The sequence below is a fragment of the Pinus tabuliformis genome, chromosome 2_1 (assembly GCF_031772625.1).
Source record: "Pinus tabuliformis cultivar Carrire ecotype Pingquan chromosome 2_1, CPIR1, whole genome shotgun sequence".
Classification (NCBI taxonomy): domain Eukaryota; kingdom Viridiplantae; phylum Streptophyta; class Pinopsida; order Pinales; family Pinaceae; genus Pinus; species Pinus tabuliformis.
This window is the reverse complement of record NC_142299.1, coordinates 945548213-945573185: the sequence shown is the minus strand read 5'-3', so window position 1 is coordinate 945573185 and position 24973 is coordinate 945548213. Positions and strand designations below refer to the sequence as shown.

Sequence of the window (24973 nt, the reverse complement as noted above, 5' to 3'; positions counted from 1 at the left end):
AAGGCAAGAACAGGACGTGAGATGAGGCTCACTACGCAAATAGGAGAATATGAAATGGATAAAGTTATTCTAGACTTGGGGTCAAATGCGAACGTATTGTCTAAAAAAACATGGAAAAGAATGGGGAGACATGCACTATAGTGGTCTCCGATTCAATTAAGGATGGAAAATAAACAGAAGATTATCCACATGGGAAAATTGCAGGGAGTGACAGTAGATATTTAAGGCGCAAGCACGTTGGCTGATTTTGAAGTGATAGAGAATGTGGATGATAGTAATCCATACCCCATGCTCCTTAGGATTGATTGGGCCATCGAAATCAATGGAGAAATCAATCTAAAGAAGTGGACGATGTCATTTGATAGAAATTCACTCTGTGTGGTAGTACCTTTGGACCCTGCAGAAGGATTGCACTATACTAAACTGGTCCATGATGATGAGGGAAATGACGATGATCTGGACCAGATCTATAAAATAATAGCACGAGATCAAGATTGGGTTAATCTGACAGCTGATGGATGCATTGCATGGGATCGTGAAAGTTCATGTACATCAGATTCAGATGAAGAGTTGGAGCACTGGAAGAATAGGTTGCATCAAGTATCTACATTGCACTGTAACATGATGATTAAATCATTGCATTGTGTATCATCAGAGGTACAAAGTTTACCTTATTATGATGGTCTAACTGAAATAGATTTTTTGGATGCATTAAAAGGGAAGTGCCTAAGAAGCATCGCTTCCAAGCACTGGATATGGCGCTACACACTACGCCTGCAAGGTGGTGGGGTACACATAAACACAATTTTGATGGATGGCGCGAATACAGAAAAATGATGAGATTGTGGTTTGGTCATCCAAAAGTTTGGCTAACAGAGAAATATGATGGAAGAAGTGATCCACACGATCATTTAGAAAAATGGACTAACGTTTATGGATTGAAGCAACAACCTAAGTGAGTACATTTATTCTATCATACTTTGGATGTAATACCAATGAATTGGTACCTAGAAACATAGCTCTGCCATGACACTGAAGAGTGGGATGTTTTGAGACAGGGATTTTTGATGACATTTAGCTTTGAGGATGGATTCGAATGCATTGATGAAGAGTTGCAGGAGGTCAAGGCAGTGATTTTTAGAATATGACAAGATGCCTTGGATTTCATTCAACTAGATTGGACCACCCAGCTATGGCATGCATTGGAGTGCTACAATGTGACTGCTGAAGAAGAAGATGAGGATCCAAGGAACATTAATATCCTAGAGGCAGAAGGCCACCGTGAAGTGGAGGGACCACAAATATGGAATCTAGATATCACCATGCCACTAAAAACTAGGCAAGTGAACATTGGCACAGAAGTGGAGCCGAAATTTGCAAAGATTGGGGACCATTGGGATGATGCCATAGTAGATAAGGTTGCTAAGTTGCTTCGTGAGTATCAAGATTTGTTCCCTACAAAGTTTTCAGACTTGAAAGGAATAATAGGGGACTTAGGTGTCATGAAGATTACATTGAAGCTGGATGCGAAGCCAATTAAACAAAGGCCTTATCGCCTCAATCCCAAGTATAAAGAAAATAACTACTTGGAGTTAGATAAGATGCTGGAGCAGGTATTATTGAACCAGTAGAGGAGTTTGATTGGTTGAGCCCAATGGTGGTCCAAGAAAAGAAACAAAAGCTCGAGATACATATTTACGTAGATCTTAGGAAGCTCAATGATGCTTGGGTTCATGATCCTTTTCCGACACCATTCACAGATGAAGTACTGGACAATGTTGGAGGACAAGAAACATATTCATTCACTAATGGGTTCTCTGGGTACCATCAGATAAAGATCGCATGAGAAGACAGTAGTAAGATGACCTTCACGACTGAGTGGGGATGATTTTAGTATATGGTAATGCCTTTTGGGCTCCAAAATGTGTCGGAAATCATCTCGTGCGTAGTCATTGCGACATTCAAAGAGTTCATTCACAATTTTTTGGAGGTATATTTTGATGATTGGACAGTGTTTGGACTGGTAAAGTGCCATGTAGCTAGTTTGCACTTGATTTTGGATACATGCCGAAGGTATTAGATCATGCTAAACTTGAAGAAATGCTCATTTTGCATCCTTTCAGAATCTTGCTGGGTCATATGCTTAATGGTGGACCCTACTAAGATCGCGTTATAATTAATTTGGAGGCACCAAGAAATGTTAAACAGTTGTGCTCAATACTGGGTCATAATGGATACTATCGGAAGATCATCAAGGGTTATGCCCAGATTACCGCCAATGGAAAAGCTACTAGAGAAAGACACTACATTCTGTTGGGATGAATAATGTCAGCAGAGACTGGATGTATTGAAGGAGAAAATGATCACTGCGCTGATCCTAGTCTCCCCAGATTGGAAGAAGGAATTTCATGTGCATATTGATGCTTCATGTATTGCACTGGGAGTAGTGTTGACACAGGCTAATGAAGGAGAATTGGATCACCCTATAGTGTTTACAAGAAGGAAGTTGTCTAAGGCTGAAAAGAAGTATTCGACAATAGAGCACAAAGGGTTGGCTATGGTGTACGCACTCCAAAAGTTTAGACATTACTTGCTAGGTGGACACTTTAAGATGTATATAGACCATTTTGCATTAAAGTACCTAGTCAACAAGCCTGTGTTGGGGGGGAAATATGCATATCGTTGTTTTTTTTCGAGAGTATGATTTCAAAGTAATTGTGAATCCAGGGCGATTGAATGCAGAGCTAGATCATCTGTCACACATTAAAACAGGAGAGAAGCCTACGAATCTAGAAGAGGGGTTACCTAACACACAAATATTTGGGTGCGCATAGCAGAGAATCACTTTGTAGACATTATCCACTTCCTGACTACAGGAATGACTCCAGAAGGATAAGCTAGTCAACAGAAGAAGGAATTGGTGGCGCGTGTGACATAATTTTCTGTTATTGCTAGCCACTTGTATAAGATGGGACCAAACGAGATACTGTGATGTTATGTGCTTGATTTTGAATGAAATAGTATCCTTTCTAAAGCTTATGGAGGGGCTGCAGGAGTCCATTATGCAGGAAAAGAAACAACACAGAAGATTTTACATGTTGGGTTGTGGTGGCTAACATTGCATAAGGATTCCAAAGCATATTGTAGGGTGTGCGATGCATGTCAGAGAATCAACATGCCATTACGGAGGGATGAGCTACCTTTGAATCTACAACTATCATTATAGCCATTTGAAAAATGGGCAATTGATTTTGTAGGACCGATTCAACCTCCAGGGAAGAAGACAGGTGAGCAGAATATCATCACTGCGAGTGAGTATTTGATGAGATGGGTAGAGGCACAACTTGTGAAGGACTATACAGGGGAAACAACAGTGAAATTATTACTCGAATATGAGTTGACCAAGTTTGGTTGCCTAAAGATGTTGATGAGTGATCATGGTATGCATTTCCTTAATGAAACGATCAGCATGTTGACAGAAGAATTCCAATTTTATCATGAAAAGAGTACACCATATCGTCCTCAGGCCAATGGGATGGTTGAAGCATTTAATAAGATATTGGAGAATGAACTGACAAAGTTTTTCAATGCACAAAGGAATGATTGGAACATGCGTGTACCAGCAGTATTGTGAGCTTACAGAACTACCTGTAAGAAGCTCACTGGTCAGACACCTTTTAAGTTGGTTTATGGCGTAAAGGTTGTGATGCCTATGGAGTACAATGTGCCTAGTCTACACATAGTGGCGTTCATAGGAATGGTAGATTGCGGAGCCTTATAAGAGCGGCTCACGCAGATAGTAGAGCTCGAGGAAGATAGAGTTTTGGTTGGATTCCATCAGTAGGTTTAGAAGGAACGCAAAAGGGCATGTCATGATCGGCACATCAAACTATGCAACTTCAAGGTAAATTATTTAGTTTTTTTATATGAAAATAAGTTTGATAAGTTTTGAGGAAAATTTTAGATCCATTGGCTAGGGTCATATGCTATCAAAGAGATTATCGATGGTCGAGGAGTTCAGCTTTTGAAATTGAATGGAGATCCATTTCTGGGAAAGGTGAATGGAAGTCAATTGAAGCCATACACCAAGGGTTCGACCCAATGACTACATGGTTGTAGCACAGTCTTAACACTCGAGGAAGCTACAAGGAGGCACAGGACTATAAACTACATTGTTTGGTGTGTAGAGTTGCATGGCAGGGGCTCTGCATGAAATAAGAGAGTGTCATAATACAAGAAGAAGCATGAAGGGAGCTACACTATAGAAGGAGAGACCACGCAACGTAGCCCGAAAGTGACTGTACCGTCACTATTCATGATTTGACAATGGGGAGATGGTTAAGAGGAGAGGGGGGCAGATTTAAGGCTGAATTTAAGAGTGAAATATTTGGAAATCTGCCACCAATCTAGCATTTATGGATGGATTTTTGGTGGAGCAGTCGAATTTGACTTCAAATTTGCCTATAAATTACATGTGGTCATCCAAAAAAAAACACTTTGCATTATGATAATTTCTGTATTGAGCTTTCGAGTGTGTATGAATCCTCATTTTTACGCGAATTTGGTTGTTGCTTCTATATTTGAAAAGCTACCTGCAAACACCCAGCAGCCTATCCACAACATAATGTTCACACTAGTAGAGAACACTAGTACTAGGGGAGCTATCACCTCTAAGGGGGCTTCTTGAGAAATGATGAGTATGGAGGTCCCAACTGCAGTGCCTACAACACTGCGGTCACCTAGACCAAGGTCTACACTGGTAAAGGAAATCCCTAAGCCTAAGAAGGAAAGGCAAAAGAAGCCACTACCAGTGCGTGAGTCACTAAGAAAACATGTAGTTACCCAGGCCTAGAGGAAAGAAAAGTCGAGCGCAAAGGATAGGGGGAAGGTGGTAGATATGGAGGCTGAGGAGGGTGCAGAAGATATCAATATTAAAGTGGTGGGCCCTATTTCTAAGCTAAGGGAGTATATCCCTCCAAGCAAGGGAAAAGTAAAGGTCCAAAAGGACCCAGATGTAGGAGAGCTCCTCCTCAACACACCCTTGCTACCAAAGAACATCACATTTGAAGGTCCACGCTTGGCGCAGATCCCACACTTGAAGCTAAAGGATTGGGATTTGGTGGACAACGAGTGGTTCCCCCACCTGGCTACCAACACCTTCATGCAGAGGGTCTTCTATAAAGAGTCTGGTGTCATTTCACTGGAACCTTTGGAATGGATTCGTGGAGTCAACAAGTTAGGGTTGCTGAACCTGTTGTGGGTGTCGCACTACCATTGCTCAAATATAAACATGATCATCATTAAGCAACTATTGTGCCTCATGCATGATGGGTGCTTGTGGTTAAGCGTGCCAGTCCCCATCACTGATATGCTGATCTATTGGATCACGCTATTGCCCCATTCAATATTGAATTTGGCCAAGGTGTTTGGCAGAAAGACGAGCAAGCATGACCTCGCTGAGAAGATGAAGGATAAGTTTAAACTTGTGAAGAATCCATGCGGATACTCGATTACCTCAATAACTAACCCTGCAGTCAATATTTCCACGCAGATTCTGGCTGGAAAAGTTATGAGAAAGTGTAGCGTAGATGACGTGCCAACACTAGTGGTTTCGTTGGTAGCTCAATGCATGTAGGGCATACAATTCAAGTGGGTGCACTACCTGTGTATTGAGTTCCTCATGAACTACAGAGAGGTACAAAATTATAGTAAGACATTCCACTATTTGTGGCTATTTCTTTCAATAGTGCTCATCGCCTAGGATTTACCGAAGGACAACCAATTTCCTCCACTAGAGAAGGATTTACCGGAGGATAGCCAATTTCCTCCAGTGGAGAAGGCTTTACCGAAAGCCGCCAAGTTTGCATCTCTCTGGCCCACCAAAGATATTGCGTAGGTCACAGAGAGAAAAGTCTTTTGGGTACTGATGTAGTTGAGCATTTGCATGGCCATCAACTAGAAGCCGTAGTTGTCACAACCCATGTTTGAGAAACTTTTAGGGTACACGAAGTTCAAAGCGGACTTCCACCATGTCTACATATGGGCACAAAAGGACCCTGAGAAGAAATGTTTGACCCACCATACCTTGCTATGAATGACGCTATTGAATACGTCATCAAGCATTGGCCAACAGAGTGGAATTCTCCTTTTGACCTAGCCATAGGGACTAGCAAGTCCAAAGAGAAGAATAAAAAGCAAGCGACCAAGCAGAAGGTTTAGCAGTTGGCTGAGAAGAGCAAGAAAGAGCTCAAGGAAAAGGCCTGATTAGAAGCAGAATGCGCCGTTAAGGAATAGGAAGAGTAGGAAGATCGCGGCTCCGAAAGAAGTCAGAAGTCTCCTTCACCCCAAACAGAGGAGGAAGAGCGATCAGAGCAGGGCAACGGTCAAAAGCAGGAAAGAAATCCCTTCCAAATAAAGTGATACAAGGAGCAGGAAAGGGAAGGACCGCGAAAGAAGATGAAATCCACCAAGTTTTTGCTAGATCAGATTACTTTGATGAATGGCAACTTGGATGAAATTGGAGACAAGGTGTGGGACACAATAGCAGAACTACTATAATATTTTGAGAAGCAACAAAATCAAGCACTAAGCATCATCCAAATGGGTTTGTGTGAGCTGCAGATTCAGACAATGAGAATCTAGGTAGGTGCAGGACAGAAAAGCATGGCATCAACCAATTTGGCACCAGGGACCACTTAAGCAGTAGAGATGTTTCGGTCATTGGATATCTGAGGAGTTGCATTGTCTGATGCTGCTTTGAGCATAGAGGTGGAAGATGATAAGGCTATCGTCAGCACTTTGAAGAATATTGGCCTCAACCTAGCCACACTCCGTAGTGAGTTTCTTCACACACTACAAGTAGGTGTGATAGCAGAAGTTAAGGCCCAGAAGCAGAGTGCATTGTGCCTAATCAGTGAGTATAAAGTCAATAGAAAATAGATGTTTGTGGAAAAATCAGCAGCACTGGAGGCCTAGAAGAAATTGTAGGCATAGAATGACCAAATTACAGCCATGGTAGCTGAGGCATGTAGAACAGTCCCTGAACTACATATCTCGGAGGAAGCATCATTGGAGGCGAAGATCAAGAAGTTGCCTGCAGGTGTGCATGACGCGAAGACGAAAGTAGACAAGGTTCAATTTGAACTAAACCTAAAAATCACAAAGTTAGAGTTGAATTCATAGCGTTCAACTCTGCCAGAGGTTAGAGAACAACGCAAAGCCACTGTGAAGGATGGAGTCGTAGTAGTGGATGTCATAGTGGTGGATTATACCGCGCTCTTCGAGAAATCCATGGAGGTAGTCATGGCTATGTAGGAAGATCCTAACCTGCAGAGTTTAAACACAAAGGCCTATGAATTCCAATAGTGGTATGATGAAGCGAGAGCGATGACACACACCCTCACTATAGTACAACGATTGGCTAAGTTTCATGAGGCAAAACAATTGCTTGAACAGGTGGAAGAAGCACAGAGGAAAGAGGTGGTCCTCAAGGCTAGATTGGGGAATTATTTGGATGAGGCTTATGTTATCTCTGCCAACATTGAGCAGAAGTTGGCAACCCTACAGAGAATGCAACAGAAAATAAAGGAAGACAACGCAAGACCAACAACAAAGAAACTGGTGGAGGAGATCAAACAGGAAGTCACGTAGAGCACGACAGAGGTAGTAGTGGCATAAGTAGAGTTGGGAGGTTTCCATAGTAAGATCTTCGTGCCAACAAAGCGACTTGAGGGCGAGTCATGATCTTTGTGTTGGGGGCCTATTGGGACATGTTCCCCTATGGTCAATTTTGGGGCAAAAGCCCAAGCTTTGGAGGAAAAAGCTCAAGTTTTGTTGTATAAAGTGTAATGTCTCCACAAGTTGTAGTCGCCTAGCGCGTAGGTAGTAAAGTCTCATAAAGGGTTTTTCCCTTCTTCTATGTAAGTTATGTTGGCTTTTATAGATCTACCCATGGTCCGCGAACCATGGGATTGTATAAGTAGGAGAGTTTTAGAGAGTCTAAGGCAAGTAAGTGATAATGAAGATGAATGTAATGGGTTAGTAGGCAGAAAAGTGAAGAAGTCTTAGAGTAGAAGAGAGGCTCTACAGCTGTGTGTGCAGAGGCCTAGTGTAGAGTCCACAACTAAGTGCGCAGACCCCTGCAGCTGAGTGCATAGGGAAGTTTTGATTCTGTAAGGAGAACTGAAGTATTAATAAAGAGATTATTCTAGAAATTCCCGTGTTTGTCTGTTTGCTTCAGTTATGAATGAATGCACTATTATGTTATGATGAATAGTGGGTTTATGAATTAATACCATATTGATGTGTGACTTTACATGATTTATATTGTCATATGAACGCAAGTAATAGTAACTGATTACACAAATAATATCTCGTTTCATGTTAAAGTTATCAAACACTTAAACTGATCTGGGTAAGTACGGGATTAAGGGTAATCACAGAGGCATGTAAGTGGTTGATTCACCTATTTAGGGTTTGTGAAAGACCATCATGAAAGTTTGCGAAGGTATAGAAGCTCATTAAGGGTAGTTATATCGATAAGCCCTAAAGGCTTATTGATCTGTGTGAAGGCGGGTTTAGGGCATAAAACGAAATTACAGTAATCTCTAGGTGCGGAAACTTGGTTCCAACACCCTCCCATACTACTTTGGGTGAGACTTTAGTCTGCGCTCTATGAATCGATGCCAAAAGGGCCAGTAGTGAAGTGATTTGTTTGGAAAAAATAAATTTGAACTTGGGTCAGGACCCACTAAGGCAACAGAAACTCATAATTACTTTCTTTTATGTAAAATAAAAAAATACTTAAATCTTATTGCTTATTTCTCCTATAGATTCAGATTAAACAGTTGAGCCAATGTCATTTTCTACCTAACTACTGATTTACCAAGATTAAACTATTTGGCAAACCTTTATTCTCTAATCTAATTTACAGAAATTCAAACATGTTTAACCATGATTACAGTGTATGATTAAACAACTAACCAATCATTGTGGCATTTTAAACAAGCTGCACACAACCTTTCTTTATCAATTAGGAAGAAAAATATCTATCAGTAGTGGCATTTGAATTTGCAACACTTTCAATATTATTTTCTTTTTATTTTTTCTCTTTGACGAGGTTCTATCTATTATTATTTTTTCAATGTTTTTTGTTTACCTTTTTATCTGTTTATACCCTCTTTTCATTTTTATTCTATTTTTCTTTTGGAAATCATTTGTGTATTGACAATTATTTACAATATGAGATTTCTGAGATAAAGTACTCAATCACCTTGAGATCTTATAAATTATAGGACTCTTACACAAACATATTATTTAATTTCTTTGCGCACATTTTCTTTATATTTAGGATTCAACTGGTAGGGGTGTTGCAATAGTGGTTTTGCATCTAGCTTTAAAGTGATCTTCATAACATCTAGATCCCCTACTATCCCCTTCAAATTAGAAAAATTGGTGCGAAACAAGTCTAGATACCCCCGTAGTAGCTCTGCGACTTTGTCCACTATATCTTCATCCCAATAGTCACTTATGTTTGCAGACTTCTTCTATGCTTTCAAACCAATATTCACCTGCTTGGTCTTCAAGGGCTGTGAAATATCGGGGACCTCCTGCTTAGGCCATCTGACTTCACATTATCCTTACGACTCAGGAATATTGATGTTCCTAGGATCTTATTCAACTTCCTCAGTGGTCAGATTATAGCATTGAAGTGCATGGTAGAGCTACATACTTTAATCTGGTTGTACCCATCCAATAGCTTCTTCAACCATCCTGAATATTGCAGCTTTGATCTCCTGTAATGGCTCATCAATGCATTCAAATCTACCTTCAAAGCTAAAAGTAAAGAAAAAGAATTCTTTCAAAACATCCCATTCCGTGGTTCCATGTCACAACTTTGTTTTTAGATACCAGTTCATCGGAATTGTATCAAAAGTATGGTAGAATATATGAACCCAGACTAGGTGCAGCTCTTCTCCACACACTCTCGTCTATTGAGCCATATGCTCGCGTGTATCATCCTTCCCTGTGAATTTCTCCATAATGCAGGTATTGGCATACCCAAATCGTAGCTTCATCATCTGTCAGTATTCCATCCAATATGCAAAGCTATTCTTTTGCATACCCCACCATTTGGCAGGCGTACCTCGTAGCGCGATGCTTAGTGCTTGGAACTGATGTTCCTCCAATACATCTCTTTCAAATTTATCTAAAAATAAATTGACATCTTCTAAACCATCATACTATGGTAATTTTTGTACCTCAATGGATATGCATTAGAGTGACTTTGTAATCCTATTGCATCGTAATGATGATACCTCATGCAACTTGTTTTTTCAGTGTTCAAGCTCCTCATCTAAATCTGAATTACAAGAGCTATCCTTCTAGCACGTAATTCACCCATCCGTCATAGGGTTGATCCAATCTTCATCTCGCATAGTCATCTTATAGATCTTCTCAAAATCGAAATCCTCCTCATAATCACGAACTGGTTCAGTATATCATGCACCTTTAGTTGGATCAAATGGCATAATAAGCCTTAGTTCTTTCTTTTAAAATATCACATTGCGCTTGTTTAGGTTGATGACCGCGTTCATATCAAATGCCCAATCAATTCCAAGCAGCGCTGGGTTTGGGTTTCTCTCATCTACTATTTTGATTACTTCAAAATCGGCTATGGCACACACCCCTTCAATATCCACAGTCACTCCATGTAGGTGCCCCATAGGAATAATCTTTTATTAATTCACCATCCTCATCTGGATTGGGGACCACTGTAGTGATGATCTTCCCATTCTTTCCCAATTTTACTTTGGAAAAAAAATTGCATCAGACCATAAATGAATAATTACCAGGTCCACTTTGTATTCTCCAATCTGTGTAGCCAATCTCATTTCGTGACTAGTCCTTTTCTTACTTTTGTCGACCTTGTGTACTACGTGGTGTTCTGGTAGTGGCTTATTCTTGCCAGTGCATTTGTCGATCACTTATTTTAGTCCTTGTACTTCCTTCTTATCCCATAGGAGCCTCATGCAGGTTTGTAAAATTGATGCTAATAATGAGGGGTCTATCTCTTGCATAGTACCAATGTCCTCAGGCTTTCCCATGCAAACGTTTTGAGTCCTTGATGTAGAAGCTCCTGCATCCACAAACCTTTTCCTCCATAAATGTTTCCTTTACCTTATTTACATTGAATCCAGTCTCCTTATCAATAGCCTTGCAAACCCATACATTCCTCTGGTTTCTTACCTTTATCTTCCCCAATAGCTATCCCACTTCGCATGACAATATTAACACTAACACCCTCTTCACGCAGTTTAAATCTCATAATTTGGATGTTCTGGGTAGGATGTTGAGTCTGAGTCTTCTTTTCTTGCATCTTTGTGATGAGCACAGGGAAATCTTCTATGGCATGATCAAACTAGTGACAATATTAACATGAGGGGTGTGTTAGATTTTGACAGTCTCACGCAAAGTGACTTGGTTCTCCATAATTGTAATAGATGATCTATCCACGACCTCTTCTAGCCCCTCCTCTTCATCATCTTCCTCGACCCTGAAATCCTCCATGTGTCATAATTCCACCTTGATCATGAGGACAAGCTTCCATCTATACTCTATATGTTGGTGTCTTTTCCATCATCAATTCATAACTTCGTAAATTGCACCCACCATGGCCTACATACTTCCAAAAATTACAAAACAGCTGTTGTGGAGTCTGCACAAACTTTTGAAGCAAATGAAAATTATCCATCATATGTTTTCCTATAATCTGACAAATAGCGCACCATGGTACCACTCCTGTACTTGGCCTAGCGACGTTCTCTGGTTTCAAGGGGATATGACTCCCTCCAACTAGGTAATTCTGGTACACCAATCAATGATCCTTATCATGACCCTGGCCCTTACATTTCAAACACCATACTTCCATACAGACCTCATCTTGGACTCCTTTTCCCTTCTTAAGGCTTTACAACTCCATATGCAGGCTAGCCAGTTATGACTGAATCTACTACACTCCCAGGTTCGTATCCTGAATAGGTGAGGCTTCCAATTTCATGGAAATCTCCACTGCATCAGCCTACGTTCCAATATTTTTCTGTGATAGTGGAAATCTCAAATGGGGCAATAGTGAAGTAATATACCAGTCCTTTTGTTAGGCATCTGTGATCTACATATTACCCTATTGCATCAGACATTTCAATGTTTGATCAAAGTCCCACACAGACTCATTCACCTTTTGTTGGATGTCTTTAACCTATGTTACTGACTGGGCTTGTGACTTAGGCTTCTTGAACTCATTTTTGAGTGACTTCCTCATTTCTTCTAGTGTATCATTTGGATGAGCCAAACAGTACATAATATACCAGCCTAGTGCTCTATATTGTAGTCTTGTAAATAGTTGCACTTTCTTCAAGTCATCATCTATGATATGTTTTGGTTTCCACACAACATGAGCTACAAACCAAAACTGTTCAGGGTATTTTGTCCCCAGACCCTGAAATATGGCATCTTCATAGCGTTGGCCATGTTGAATAATGGAGGTGGAGGCGGAGGTGGAGGTGGAGGTAGAGGTGTAGGAGTAGGTGTGTGAGGCGAAAGTGATGGTGCAGGTGGATTGGATGGAAGTGTTATCCCTGCGATACCTTGCTTTATCATCTACAATGCACCTAGAGGTGTCTTCAGAACACTACTTTCTTTGTCACTATCAGATGCTCCCACTAGAGGGTTGTACTTAGCACCTAAATCTAGATCCCTTCTGAATCATTTTCCACTTCACGTAGCTCCCGTCGGATCTCTTATAAACATTAATTAAATGGAATAAGCCTTTTCTTGCACAATATCATTTTAATCCAAGTCTTCAAAGATTTCAGATACTTAACTCTTTGTCCTTTGAAAAATCATCGTTCAGCTTCGCTATAACTGATAGATGTATTAAGCACGAACGCAGTGATGAAGCCCCCCAAAATGTTATCGATCTAGTAATCGACAACCCTTGTGATCTTCTTTTTTGAAGCTTCGATGTGCCTTACCTACTCTAGAGTCCATAAAATAGGGTTATCCAACTTCCACATACCCTAACTATCTGCCAATTTAGATAACCACTGGTGTAATTCCTATAGAAAAGGGCAAAGCAAAATTTCATGCTCATATGTATATAGGTATTTATTCAATGACTCTTCCTTCCATAGCTGCATATTCCTGTTTTCCTGGGCTGCAAATTCATGCAACTTCTGATCTATCCACTTTTCGATCTCCTTCTTAGTTGGGAACCATTTATTCAACTTCACACATTCCTCAAACAAATCTTGGTCCTGACAAGGGAACCAATTGTTGGCTTAAGGGGGTTTGGACCTCGGTTCAAAGTTAGTTGTTCCAACCAACAAAACCCTAAACTATCATCCCTTTCGGAAATAAAACATGTAGTGCATGCTACAGTCTCACTCGAGGTAGTATTAGGGGATCAAAGAACCAAGTTTCTACATCTAGAGGTTTGTGTGATGGGTTCTTGCGATTCGTAGTTATTTATTCCGACCTTCGCAAACCCTAAGCCTTGAAATGAAAAAATTGTATTAACTTACAAAAATATATCCTAACTCTACGCCGATTGCTTTAAACATTCATAACATTAAGTAAATAAACAAATCTATGAGTTTTACGCATCAATTATGTTTCTTAAGATAAATGCAGAAATCAGAGTGAATACATAGAAAATGCAAAAGTAAACCTAAAGTAATAGATACATAGATACTACTCCAAAATAGTCTTTATTATGATTAATCCTTCTGTTACAAAATCTTCTTCCCTGCGCATGCAGCTATAGGGGCCCGCACACTTAGTTGAGGACTTACCAAGGTCTCTGCACACACAATTGTAGGAGCCTTCCCCTTTGCCTAAGTACAGAAAACAAACTCTTATACCTTAGATCTCTTTCCCATACATAGATCTCCAATTATAACTAACTTCGTATGACTCGCTATGACTCATTTATATAGCTTCTTTCATTACAATACCATGGTTTGTGAACCATGGGAAGGTCACAAAACATCTTAACTTCTAACAAACTAAAGGGATTTGACCTTCCTAATGCCCCTTTGACTTCTATGACCTTCGTGTTCTGCTTCCTAAAAATGCGGAGACTTTACAAAAATAACAAAAACTATTACAAAATTGACCCCAGGGGACCCTGTCCCAACATAAAATCCCTTATGTTAGTTCAACAACTCAAAGTAAAGCCTCAAAGGGAGAGAAGAAGAAAAAGAATCAAGCAGATAGTGAGGGAGGAGAACTCACAGGTACTATTTCAGAAGTAGTTGTTGAGTTTCCTCAAGAGAAAACTCTTAAACCAAGAATTAAAAAGACGAAGAAGCCTAAGATAAGTGAGAAGGGTGACATGCCAAAAACTACTAAAAGAAAGGAGAAACACGCATAGAAGGGAGAGATATCAGAGTCCATTTCATAAAGAAAGTGGAAGAAGACGAGGTTGTTTTAAGACCCTATCCTCACTCCCGACAACAAATCCGGTGATTCATCGACACCTACACGACGAATTACCAAGAGAATGGAACATCAGGTAATGGCCACTCATACCCATTCTTTTCTAGACAATCCAATATATTTCTCTACTTCACTTGCAAAAGTAACATGCATAGTTGGAAACACTTAGTGAAACTGAGGAATTAGTCACAGAAACATTGAAAGAATTTAGGAAAGATGTTAAGGCTAGTGAAAAGGAAATTGAGACTAGTAAGGAAACCACTAAGAATGTAATAATTGAACCTACTAGTTCTATAACTAGTGATCAAATGACAATTGAGAAACTTCAGAGGGAGAATGAAAAACTAAAGGAACAAGTGAAAGAGTATATGTTGTTGGATAGGTACATTAAGAAAGAAAATGAGAAATTAAAGGATAATAGTAAGAAGTTCCAAGATGAGTATGATGAGGTATCCACCAAGCTCAAGAAGGTTCTTCGCCTCATACATTATACCAGGGTTATTAAAAAGGAACTCAAAGAGGAAGCTTCAAGTGTGAACATATTAGATCCAAATAGCAGATGTTCAGGAAAGAAGACTCCATTTTTGAAATTTTGAGGAATGTTTCAATACTTTTTGCATGAGGACCAACAATGACTTAGGCATGGGGGAATGTTGAGTCTCCTTTTTGATGTCTTTCATACCCCATATTATCCTCTATTCTCGACCAACTTTACCTTAAAATCTACTCACCATTTTCCTCCCTTCTTCAAAAACATGACTTTTAGCCTCCTTCTGTATATATGAGGTAATTTATATTTTAAACCATGGTTTTTATGATTTCTTGTTAATTGGAATGGAATATCTGATTATTTTTACTCTCTAATTGTTCAAATTGGCTAAAATATATTTTTAGACCTTCTTCCTACTCGTCTGGTACCAACATTGTTCATCTGGTACCAACATAGCTCATCTAGTACCCGTGTTCCTACTTATCCAATACCCGTGCACCTACGCTCATCTAGTACATGTGCGCCTATGTTCATCCGGTACCTCTACTCATCTAGTACTTGCATGCTTATATTTGTTTGGTACCTGTGATCATACGACACTGATATCACCCATCTGACTCTGTTCATCCAGTACTAGCAGTTGTCCTGCACCACCTGCGTTCATCCGATATTGGGCCCGATTCTTCATCATTGATGGTTTTAAGTGAGTTTACTTCAATGAGACTGGGGGAACTGATGGTCAACACATTACCTTTTGTGGAAAATGAAATATATGCTTCATCACTCACGCACTGTATGTCATGAGGATGAAGTCGACCATGTAAGACAAAGCATATTATATATTTTTTCAATGATTTGATCTTATCCTTTAACATTGTATTTAATGCCCATTCCTCTATAAGAGAAGCCCCGTAGATGATAGGAGTTAGCTAGAGACAGAGAGAAAGTGAATAAGATAGTAAAATAGACAGTTGCATTTATAGTTGGAGACAAATTTTTAACTTTATTGTTGTTCTGGAGACTTTATTTAGTAATCTTTTCTTTTGAAATCAATAATATGAGCAACAATTGATGGATTGAGTGTGTTAGTGAATTATTTAGTGTTGTAAATTCTTCCATCTTTTATGGGTAGCTCAGCAATGGTCCAATGAAGCCATCAAGGCAAGTTTTTATTATAAATAGTGTGAATTTAGTTTGGTTTATGTGTGAAGCATGGCTTGGCATTATAATTCAAGTTCAGAGTGTCGATATGATTCTAGTTTTGAACGCATGTAAGTAATCTATTTTTCCGAGTGATAACTCATTGATTTTATGAATGCAAACTTATTTCTCAAGATGTAGGTTTTAGTGTTGAATTTTAATTTGAAAGAATAGGAAGAGTTAAGGACATAGGTCTCACCATTCACCACATGTGTTGTTAAGTGAAGACCCTTTTCATACCTAAAATTTCCTGTATAAAAATGAACTAGTTAGATTAGGAATGTTTGTTTTGATGCTTGAATACAATAAGTTAATTGAAATTAGTTGCTACAGGAAAATAGAGTTGAATCCATCTTTTTATTTCATGAGCCCCTAAATGGACAAATTTTTTATCTCAACAAGAACCTTTTAGATTACGTGCTTATAGGATTTCATTTCTAAGTTTTTCCTCCTAATTGTGTGAGATCGAAATTTGTCTTGGTTTTGAATGTTTTCTATCTAGGCTATACTCATTAGAGATAGAAATTTATATGTTATCGACACATATATTGTATCGAATATACTGATTACAATCCCTAGTTGATCATTTAATATTGTGTTGATATATCTTTCATATAATTTCCCCAACACCATGACCTTTATACTTCCAATCTTTGTAATAGAAATGGTATGGACATATTTAGTGAGAGTTCTTACACCTGTGCCGATGTCCCAAAGTCATGTCAAGATGCTTGTCAAGCCTTCCAAACAAATAATTCTACTCACAACCCCAGGTGTTGGTTCCTTTTATGAAGCTAAACGAAATGTTGTATGATATGAGCCAAATGAATCAACAGATGAAATTACATACATAAAACAAATTAAGATTTCTATTAACCACTGGAAGGTTGGAGTAGGTAACTTAAAAGGGGCATGGAACCTGAAATCATGATGTTATTCTTTACATTTTTGAAACATCTATATGATAGTCATTCATTATAAATGCATGCTTCCTGCAAGCCTATGACATGATATTTGAAATGGGTACACATGTATCAGACTCTTTGTAATTATAAGCATCAACCTCTATTAGAAGAAAAGCATATGCCCAAGTGATCCCAAGGCCTAATGGAACTACATAAACTTGAAATATTTGATGGTAAAAATGGAAATATTGTGTAGATACAATGAAAAAACAATGACCAATAAAAGTTGAGGGATGTTCATTTTCACACAAGTACCAACCTAAGGAAAACCATAGCTAAACGATGTTAAACCTATTGTTGCTACAACTAGTGTAACGACAACTAGGTTTACTAACCTGACAACATTTTCATGATCATAAATGATGCCATAGGTATCTTCTAATATTTACTAAAATTTGTTTTGGTTGTCGGCCCAAAACCATCTCAAGAACCTTGAAACATAAATTTCAAGCTCTTTTGCTTCCTTGAGCTTGGAATTCAAGCTTTCAATAGTATTCATTTCCACTTGTGCTTAGAGGGATTTTTGTGTATTTACATGGATTTCTACTTTCAATGATATGTTTTCTGATTCTAAATATATTTTCTTATTGTGGATGTCCTCTAATATAAACTTAGCATTTGACCATTATTTGATGCTTCTCTACAATTCATCTCTCATTATTTGATTCTCTCTTTCAGAGGGGATATTAGCCGAAATATTTTTGTAGATTTAGCTTGTCCATTGGCCTACATTGAATATGGACTGAAGACTATAGAGAATTTTCATATGATGGAATTCTTGTGTTAAAAAATAGAGAAATGTTGGGTGTTGGCAGAAAATTATGAAAGGGTAGACACCCTGAGTTCAAGTGCAGCTACCAACAAAGGGTCCATTGTAGTCTAGCATAACATCAAAATTTTCACCTTACTAAAATTTAATAAAGAGTCTCACCCAAGGCATGTCGTGAACTTACTTAGTTAAGGGATTGGAACCAAGCATCGGGATAAGTAGCACACAAACTAATAGACTCCTTTAATGTAGAAATATGACATCAGAAGTATAACCATTGCGAAAGACAACAAAAAAATAATTCTAACAAATAGAGAGAATATGCATGCATTCATAATAAAATTTTAAAAGGGTTCCATATAATCAACATAGATAGATCCATAAACATCCCCAAAACTACTTTTCATTATATTTAGCCAACAATACATCATTCCATTCAAGCTTTGAGGCCTTTTTGATAGAGACATGAAAGCATAATACAAACTTGATTCAAAATCATATAAACACAGAAAATGACTAAGTCCATAGAATTAGTGACAACATTTCAATACATAAGCCTCCTCTACTCATTTTCCCTTTTTATGCATATTTTATGCACTTCACTTTCCTGAACTGTTGGTTTCTTCCTCACATGTCCTGCCCTTTCCTTCTTCATTTCTTCTATTGCTCAATTTTGGCTACTTCCTACATTGTTTGATGATTGTTTCACTCAGTTGTGATAGCATGTGTCCCTATTTTCATTGGAAACCTTCTACAACTATGATCCAGGTGGATATTGGTGGCCACCTACGAATTCCACCTGGACCCCCACCATTGTTTCTCTCAGCATTTTCAGTTTCCTTAATTGTAGCACAACTTACTATTTTTAGCAGTTTTTCGGGTCCTGAACTTCCAGAGCCATTTTGAGGCCCTAAACGACATTTTTTGGGAAATATGGGGCAACATGGGTCCATGCATTGATGTTGCCTCCCAAAGTGGTAGTGCTCGGATAGATCTTTCTAACAAGCTATTGTACGCGTCAAACGGAGATCGTATGCCAAAGTTACGACCTCAGGAAGTTGGTGTACCAATTTACCCAAACGGGGCCCATAGTTTGGCGTTTCATCTTCTAGGGTTAGGTTTTGGAATGTTAAGGGTTTTCCATTGTTTCTCAACAATAAATAGGCCTTCAAGCCTCATTGTAACACAGTTCAGAGGCATGTAGCCACCACATCTCTTCTCAGAGATAAGCTACCATCGCCCTAGCTAGTTTATTTCCATTACTGTTTGTAAGCATATTACAGTATTTTACATTAATGAAATGAAGTATTATTTCCACTGCATATCTGTGTTTATGGTTATCTCTGTAATTTGTTGCATTCCTGTTTAAGTCTGGATTAGTGGTATCAGAGCAGTCTGCTTTTTCTCTGTTTTTCTTTGCATGTCCCCAATAAGGTTGGGATATAAGGAGTTAGGGCTTGAACTGGTAGAACCTTTGCAAGACCAGCCTCGCGAATCCCGACGGCCTCCCATGGCGGATGAGAAGAAAGATGAGGGGGTAGGAGATCCTATCAAAATCTTGCTCGAAGAAGCCCTCGAGCGACAACAGAACGCGATGATGGACAGATTTGCCCAGATCCTTCATCGGCTACCCAGAAGCGACGCATCGGCTTCCAGCAGCTACTCTGGAAACGCCACGCCATTTCAGGTACAAGTTAATTTTGAAATCCCCATATTCGAGGGTCAGATAGACGTAGATGTCGTAGATAAATGGTTAAATCTGCTAGAGGGTTATTTTTCTGTTCATGAATTTTCGCGTCGGGAAAAGATTGTTTTTGCTCTTCTCAAAGCAGCCCCCCATGTCAAGGACTGGTGGGAAACCTACTGCGAGTAGAAGGATGAAAGTACTGGCTCACTATTTTCAGCCGCACCCACCTGGAATTCATTCCGGGATGCCATCAAGGAGCAGTACTACCCTGTCAAAAGCTATGAGGATGAATACATAAAGTGGACCACGCTGCGGCAGGGAAAGGACCAAGACGTGCTGGAGTTCACCAATCTTTTCCATACCCTTCGCACAAAGTTGGGTATCAAGGATTCGGAGCAGCATTTGATACTCAAATACCGCGACTGCCTACACAAGTACATCCAGGAAGAAATACAATTCTTGAACATCTCCTCACTCGACACAGCATACCGATATGCCATCAAGGTCGAGCAGAAGTTTAAACAAAAGAAGCGAGATTTTGGATCTGCGAATCCAAAGTAGGGGAAAGGTGCCCCTAAACCATAGAACAAAGGACAAAGCCAAGGTGGGGCAGCCCAAGACAACCTGCCAAAGCTACAAGCAAAGGACAGCGCCACAAAGCCGAAAAAGGACATGGGAAAATGGTGTGAGTTCCATAAGAGCTCCACTCACAACACAAGTGAGTGTCAGGCTAAGCAGTCACTGGTGTCTGAGCTAAAGGTTTCAGAATCAGATGCATGTTCTGACTCTGAGTCAAAACCCGACAAGGGGAATGACAAAGGGAAGCAGATCATTCATGCGGATCCCAACGCCACTATTGCTACCGCCAAGATCCAGAAAAATGAACTCGAAGATCCAGAGGAGGAGGGGTGTCTCTTCCACTCCCAGATTTGGGTAGAGGGCTCCCCGATACAGTTAATTGTTGACAGCAGGAGCCAAAAGAACCTCATTTTGGCAGAGGTCGTGAAGCGGTTGGGCTTACTGACCACAGCACATCCACAACCGTACACCATCGGGTGGCTTCACCAAGGACGAGATCTTCGCGTGAGCCAGCAGTGTCGCCTTCCATACAACATCAAGCCCTTCACGAATGAGGTATTGTGTGACATTGTTCCCCTTGAAGTTTTTGATGTATTATTAGGACAACCATACTTGTGGAAGCGACATGCTATGTATGAATCAAGGCCCCGTGCTGTTATTATTACATTGGGAAATAAGTTGTACAGGATACCAGAGGTAGCACCACTGTTATAGGCATTTTTGTGCCTTACAGCTCTAAGCATGAAATGTCCATAATCCAAGGGATCCTAAGTCCCTAAATGTGTTGTTCCTGCCCCTAAAGGAACAAGGTCAACCAATGACAGCTTCTCCCAGAAGTTCTCCACCAAAAACTACTCAAAACTAGTCAAGTCAGGATCAATTCAGATGCTTCACTAGCTGCCTGCGTTGCAAAGCACCCAAATACACTGGCTAGGTGCGTTGCAACGTAGGTGAATGCACTACCAGGGTGCGTTGAGCAGGAAATGACAAATGGCAAAGTCATTCAACGAGGTGGACAGACAATGGAAGCTTCCTGAATCTTCCTCAATGACACTTGCCTCACTGAGTTTGACCAAGGATGGGTAAGAGGCTCTCAGCCTCCAAGTGGAAGCAAGAACTGACAGAGAGAAGCCACAAGTCAAAACATAAGCTGACTCATCCTCTCTGCTTACATCTATATATGGATCCCTCATCCCAGAGATCCAGGGGCTGGAATTTTGTACTTTGCAGAGAATTGTTGTTGGTTTGAGATTGAGATTAGTGCATTGGGTGATTTATGCTTTGTTGGAGGTGAGGAAGGGATTCCTTTGCTGGGAGGTAGATGTTGGATCGGGACTCACTTGGTTGTATCTCCTCTTGGACTTTCTTATCATATCAATAAAACTATTTGAGTTTCTCCTATATGCTTGTATATCAATGATGCTTTGTTATATTTGCATGTTTAGCTTAAATATGATCCTAAGCTATTTATGAATGTAAATCTATGTTTTTGGGTAGTTTTCCTCTTCTGTGATCTTGCAGGAACTTGGTGAAGCTGGGCCAGTAAGGGAGCAGGCAGTGGGAAGCGAACAAAGAGGAGAGCGATTGGATCAACAAACTAGCGAAAGACACAGGTTAGTTACATCCTTCCTCTTCGTTTACATTTCATAAAGAAGAATACGAAAGTAGTTTTCCTTGTTTGTTGCTAAGGCACTATCACACCTTAGAGTGGGATAGGGGCATTCTGAATAGATACTTTTCCCAACAAAAAATTGGCGACTCCGCTAGGGAGCGTATCTAGTTAGTTTATTTGTGTTTTTATTGTTGTTCTTCTCATAAACTTAGGAGTGGCGAATCGAACTGCATTTTCCATTTACAAATGCAAAGTAGAGATCTGCTACTCTAGTCCATTCACTGGGCCTGTTTATGATCTGAACAGCTGATCCACAAATGCTCTAATGACCCTTTGTGATAGCTCTTAGTCCTCCTTTAAATCATCCCTCTAATTGTACCTTATTGATAGCTTTTATCCGGCCAAAAACCATAGATTAAACTGCAAACCGTGACCCAGAACCCAGAGACAATTCTCGTTTCTGCTTCAGCGCAGACTCTGTGAAGAGGTTCTGCATTTCAACGCAGGTCCCGAGAGGGCTACCTGCGCTGCAATTCAGTTTCTCTGTGCAACAGGTGCGTTGATCAGCCTTTGCCCTGTGCAGCTGTGGTTCTTTGCTTCATTTTGTTCAGTTTTATCTCTGATTTTTGCAGCCTGTTATCAGTGTGTGTACCTATCTGAAAACCCATTTTCTTTTCCTTAATTCCGCCTCAGTTGTATAAAAGAAACTGTATTTGTTTTTGTGTATTTGTTACTTCATTTGCAGTTTCCCATTACAAAAGTAAACTAGTCATACTGTCGCCCTTAGATCTAGACCTGTCGTAAGTGTCGTTTCGATCTTAGGAGTGAGTTTGTTTGCTGTTGACAGTTGATTACGCTTTTACTTTTGTCTTTTGGTTTGAATTTATGAATTTCTAGTGTCGAAACAAGTGTTTATTTCAAAATCATAAAGTGTCGTAATCGTCTCTACTTTGTTGATTTCGAAAAAGAAGCTTGTTTATGTTTTTCACTTGAAATCGAATTCAAATTTGTACAACAACTTTCTTTTTAGGCATCAATATTAAGAAAGTGAAAACAAATACATGCATATGTGCATTTGCATTTTGACAATTTGCATGATTTGATTTAGGAAAAGTGCATTTACAGTGTGCTCTATGCTCTTTGAGAAAAGATTGTGTCTTTCTTTTCCCCTTGTAGCTATGATTTTCATTATTGAAAAGAGATAAAAGCTTGCTTATCGTCTTTAGACTGCATTTAGGAATTGTATCTACATCTCGTGATGATCCAAAAAGGCAAACTTCTAAGAAAGATCAACCTAAAATAAATTGAATGAACTTAACAACGCTTTGTAACTTAACGCACAACATAGAGGTCTAGGCTAGAGACGTGTTCCGGCATCGTAAAACCTGGTAACTGTTGGCCTCACTAATGGATGGGTGATTCCTCCTGAGAGACGATAAGTGCCAGTACGGATTGTGCTCCCACGTACCGTCGAGTATATATTGGGAGACCCCTATAGGCATAAAACCTTTATCCATAGGAAGCCGTGTCAGCCGCCCTACTGATCGCAATGCACTGAACACAGTGTTAGCGCTTGGAATTCACCTAGGCTGAGATAGACAAACTCTCAAGGCTACATCAAACCATTTCACCTCGTAGCTAGCCCTACGAGGTATGAGAAGGCTCTCTCGGGTCAGATTTGATAGATCTTATAATATAATAAGCTGACCAACTAGGATCAAAGATATTAGGCTAGTAAATTGATAAGGGGGGTTGATTTAATGATTTTTGGGGTTTTTGGTGGCAATTGGAGGGAGTGCAATTCAGGGTGCGGGGATTGGGCACAGTTTTTGCAGGTGGGTCTTTGGGGCAAGGTAGGAGTTTATGCTGATGCCTTTAGCTGAAAGAGATGATTAAGGAAGAAAGAAGAGAAACTAAAGAGGGCAAACAATGAATTCGAATGCTCTCTAGACAGTGGAAAACATAAATTTTAAACAAAATTGAAAGCTGAGCATGGCATGCATGAATTCAAACTTTATCACTTCTTTTGTTTAAATAGCAGCAAGAGATTAAGAAATGGAACACATAAACACACTTACAATAACAGTAGGAGACACACCATCAACATAATAATCCACAAGAATCCACAATGAAGTTTGCAAAATCCTGGCCTTCCTTTTCCTCAAATTGCAGAGAATACAAGTCAATAATACAATAGCACTTCTCCCTCTAGAGTCCAACCATCAAAATGAGAAAGAGAAGGCATAATATAGAAGGTCAAACCTCTTTCCCCACCTCTAGGGGTCGAGCTCAGCTTCCTAGGAGCTGTTGCAACTAATTCTAAATCAGTCACTAGATAATAGACCAGCTCAACAACTTACCTCTAAAACTTAGGAAGCTTATCTATGCATTAAATATTCACTATTTACATCAAAGAAGCTTCTAGAAGTGGTAAAGAAGAGTAAAAGTATCAAATGCCATGAAATTTACACAATAATCCATCATTTACATGGCCAAATAGTCAACCAAAGTGAAAATAGTGCTTTTCTGGCCGAACTAGTCAAAAACTGGCAAATCTGGAAGTTCTGGTCGCGCCCCTGGAAGTTCTGGTCGCGCCCCTTTGCAGCTACTTTTGAGTGGGTTCCATTGATCCAAATCAGGTGCAAGATGGCTCATTGGAAAGCTTGGCCTGTCTACTTTCCATCCCAAGTAGAATTTCTGAATTTGGTGTAGATTTGACCCCTCAAAAACCATTTCTCCCAAGGTCACTTTCTGCAGCTCAAAAAGTGGGCAGAAAGTCAATTTTTAGGTGTATTTTGAGCTTTTGGAGGCTCAAAACTCAAAATTAGGCTGCCCCCAAGTACTGGTAATTTTTCTTTTTGCATACCCTTTCCAAAAATGCCAAGTTTGCAAAATTCCGAGCAGCCCTTCAAAATGGTCTCACCCGGGGTGAGACCAAACCGTGGGCAAAACCTGTAATTTTACCAAAAATTTGCAAAATGCTCCAAAATTCTCAAAATTTTCAGATTTTGATGCTAGATCAAGGCTGATCAGTACCATGATGAGTGAGGGATGCCTCAGCCAAGATGCGGAGTGGATTTGTCCTTTTCTTCTTCTTACGGGCCTCTGACAGCTCTCTTTGGAGAATTTTCATTCTTGCCTTGCAAACATGTAATCTTGCCCAGTAGTGTGTCTT

At 39.8% G+C, this 24973-nt stretch overlaps 1 pseudogene; it reads right to left on the bottom strand.

Moving 5' to 3' along the window:
• LOC149203764 (nucleobase-ascorbate transporter 12-like) overlaps positions 1-24973 on the bottom strand; it is a 175924-nt pseudogene that overhangs the window by 105402 nt on the left and 45549 nt on the right.